The sequence below is a fragment of the Octopus bimaculoides genome, chromosome 16 (genome assembly GCF_001194135.2).
Source record: "Octopus bimaculoides isolate UCB-OBI-ISO-001 chromosome 16, ASM119413v2, whole genome shotgun sequence".
Classification (NCBI taxonomy): Eukaryota; Metazoa; Mollusca; class Cephalopoda; order Octopoda; family Octopodidae; genus Octopus; species Octopus bimaculoides.
The window spans coordinates 3,350,432-3,354,906 of NC_068996.1; positions in this window are offsets into that span (position 1 = coordinate 3,350,432).

Genomic DNA, 4,475 nt, shown 5'->3' on the forward strand with positions numbered 1-4,475 from the left:
CTCCTCTTCTTCTTCTTCTTCTTCCTTCTCCTCCACCCCTTCCTATTACTACTACTACTACTACTACTACTACTTCTACAATCATCATCATCAGCAGCAGCAGCAGTAGCACCACATCCACCACCACCACCACCCCCTACTACTACTACTACTACTACTACTACTACTACTACTACTACTACTACTACTACTACTACTATTACTGCTGCTGCTGCTGCTGCTGCTGCCACTACTACTACTACTACTACTACTACTACTACTACTACTACTACTACTACTACTACTACTACTATAAATAAAGAAATCCTTATAATTATTATTATTATTATTCAGTAGTCTTATTTTTATAACGTGCTTTCACTTCACTACCGAGCGCAGCTCTGTGTGCCTTGGGTATGTGCTGTGGTTTGCTGTGATGCTCTTATGTTTACTGTATTGAAAGTGTTTTGCGTAGAATGTGTGCAGTGCCCAGTAGTGCAATTTTCTGTATGTTATATATATTTGTAAGTCCTGCTATTTTTGTTATATATTTGTCTGAATATTTTTTTATTATACCTAAAGCACCTACTATGATAGGAATTGTTTCTGTTTTTAGATTCCACATTCGAGTTACCTCTATTTCCAGGTCTTTGTATTTGGAAAGTTTCTCCATTTCTTTTTGGGAAATGTTGTCATCTGTTGGTATTGAGACATCAATTAGAAAGCATATTTTTCCTTCATGATCTTTGACAACTAATTCTGGCCTATTGGCCTTAATTTCTTTTATTCCATAGTGTTGGCATAGCTTCCAGTGTATATAGGTCCCATCTCTGTCGTGTCTGTGAATATATTCCTTCTTAGCCAAGACTGGGCAGCCAGAGATAATATGATTTATTGTTTCTTGACCATCGCTACATATTCTACAGTTACTTGTTATGTTTCTTTTCGTTATATGTTATTATTACTATTATTATTATTATTATTATTATTATTATTATTATTATTATTATTATTATTATTTGCGTTATTGTTGCCTTTTTGCATACTATCTATTTCCATATTTCACCCAAGTAACAGGATGTTGCAGCTTTTACTATGAGTGTCATTTATGATTAGCTATAATATATCGCACAAGAAGAGGACCAGAATCCGAGAAATAATATTCGATTAAACTTGTAAGATTTCAATTTAGAAAGAGTATTAAGAGAATAAGGTGTTTTCAAGTTGCCAATGTTCTTAGTATGCGTGCAGTATCAATGAAAACAATTGCTTGCATTTCTGATGTCTTGTGTTTTCTTGGTATTTGATCGTAGTGTTTAAGAGCGCGTTTTGGTATTGTCCTCATAGATCCAATTATCGCATGTACTATTCTTCTTAGATACCACATTTTTGTGACTTCTATTTCAAGGACCTTATATTTACTTACATTTTCAATTGTTTTTATACGTGTCACAATTTGTTGGAATTGACAAATCTATGACCAAACATGTTTTATCAACGGGATATTTTGCCACAATACCTAGCGTATTAATCTGAATATCAAGGTCAGGTTGCATGTCCTAACGAACGGTAATATATTTCTTTTTTCCTACTTTTGGCAGGTTCATGTTTACACCATTTCTTCTCATATGGAAATCCAGACTTATAGTATATCATCCAGTACAAATACTGGCCGAGTCAATCATAGCGATTAATCTATTCATGTGAAGCAGGCATAGAGCATCAAGAGATGCATTTGTTAATTGTTTCCCTCGCTGAAACACAAAAATGGCAGGTAGAATAAGCACCATTTTTAAGAATGCTTGGTAGTTTCTGGTGGGGAGACGCTGATCCTCATCTGCTATAACGAAACCCTCTATTTCTGATTTAAGTCCGGGTGCGGTCACCATTTGATACTTTATATTTACATCACAATCGTTGGCTCCTGTAGAGTATTTGTCAGGTAGTGCTTTACATTTCTATGTATCTTGCAGTACTGAAATTCCATTTGATCTAGCTTGTGTTTTTATCTGTTTTGCTATCATTGTGGATTCTTCTGTTTTATCAAGTCGCGCTTTAATGACTTTGATTCTTGTACATACTTTAAAACTTTTTTCTGATATTGAGGACATTTTAAAAGCTTTCTTGTTTGCATCTAGACGTTGGGTGTTCTTTAGATAACAGTATACCCTTATGGCTGCTGTCTTCTGAGACAGCTGCTGTATTTCACGAACTCCACCTTTTATGGGTTGTATATTCTATCTACATTTGTCTTTGGGTAATGCATGCAGAATAGAACTTGCATATTTTTGTATCAGTTTCACTGATAGACCATTTTATGATGTTAAAGCTGTAAGTAACAAGTATAGCTACGATATGGATTGTATCAATGCTGTTTCTCGCATTCAGATCGATTTTTAAGAAGGTTGCTCTATTCCAATTTCATTCTAGGTAGATTTTACAACTGCGTTTACCTTGTTTGTTAATCTATCACTTTGTTTTGAGTAGCGAATCTCGAGAAGATCATTACACTCTCTTATTTCAGTGTGTTTGACCTTCAGTCACTCTGATAGAATTTTGTCAACTTCAGTGTCTATACTCCAACTTCTGTGATAATCATTCTGAGGTACTTCAGTGTCTGGGACAATTTCGTGTAGTAACTCGCTTTGGGTATTTATTGTATTAGGCTCTACTTTAACTGTGGAAGGGTCCTTTGTATCCTTATTTGCATCCTTATTTGTATGACTATTGGCCTGAACACGTAATTCAATTTGTTGGACATCCAGGTCTATAAAGAGACTTTTTCATGATATTCCTGAGAACATTAGCTAATCTATTGCTATCTGTGTTTGGTCTATTGGCAGGGTTTTTCTTTCTCCAGTTTAAATATGTTTGTTTCATTTTCGATATCACAATTGGAAAGTACATTGCAGTATAACAGGCCTCTAAAAGGTCATTGTATTCTTTCCTAACCCGTTCATCTGACAGATGAAGCTGGACGATGTACATGAAGGATCTTTGGAGTTACCCTATTAATGATGACTTTTATGCCTGTGCGTTGAGAAGGGATCGACAATTTTCAGCCTTTTCGATCTCCAATTGATTTGACTCTTGGAGACATATTCCTGTCCCATGCTAGGTATCGAGTGATTCAGTGTCCATTCTCTTTTTTAAATATTTCCGATATACGTGCGTATTTTTCGTATCGCCAAGCGGTGGGGGCTTTTCTCGTGGTTTCAACGCGTGAAATACTCGGGAGTCAAGAAATTATGCCCTTCTTTACACTTTATCTCAGATCACGACTCTTGTTTAAATTTATTTATTTATCTATCTTTTATTACGTGATAATATTTCTTGAAGTTGTGTGAGTTTCTATTAGTATATTACATGATACGATTCAGCTACTTGGAATGCCTTTCTGTTTGATTTTTGGAGTGTCATTTGTAAATATGTATATTCATGTAGGTAATGCTGTTTATAGCTGCTGGTTTATGTAGATGTAAGTGGGTACTAGAAATTCTGGGTTTTGTGTTAGCAAGATATTTATGCAGTACTGATAGTAAAGGTTAAGAAGTACAATTCCTATGCATTGTGCTTAATGTAGTCATAAGTAAATAAGGGGAGTGGAAGGCAAGAAAAACAGGGTGGCAGGCATACAGATAATTATCATTTATGTATAAATAGATTCAGTAGAAGTTAAGAGGAAAAGAGAAGAAAAAATGTATTATTTGCTCTTTGATTGTGTTAGTATCGATGGTGCTGGTCAGTGCGGTCAGCAAAGAAAAATATAGGACTTTGACAACTAATTTGTTGTTTTAATTACCGATAGAAAAATTAATATATACACCGTTGTTTTTGTACAATACTGAATGGAGTTTTGCAATAATATAAATTCTCTTAGAGTCGGTTGTTAACAGTGTTCCTTATTAATGTATTTGTTACACTCTAAAGCTTTCGTAGTTGTGTATCTTGTAAATATTTCAGCTGCTCACTTGGAGACAACATGATCAATGGTTTCATTTTATTGTTGACATACACGACATGTTGGGAAGCTACCATTCTTTAATATGTTGGTCTGGTAGTTCTTTGTAGGTAGGCACTGATCTTGGGCTGCAATGATAAACACTTCTGTTGCAGATTTTAAGCCAGAGGCCATCAACCATTGATGGGTAAGGGCTTTGTCAGCATCGGTATTATTAGCTCTCTTTGGGTACTTGCGGTTGAGTGGTTTTCCTTGTCATTTATCTGCAAGAATATCTAAGGCAGCAGATTTAGTACGGGTTTTCATACACTCAGCTTTTTCTGTGCTTGTTTCCAGTACGTCTAATTCTGGAATTTGTTGTATTTGGAATTCACTTAGATATTCCTTTGCTTGTTTTGTTACTGAGTATGATGCTTTTTTGTTTATTATTATTGTTATTAGTATTATTATTATTATTATTATTATTATTATTATTATTATTATTATTATTATTATTATTATTTTATGTTTGACTTTTGTTTTGCATTTGTACAAG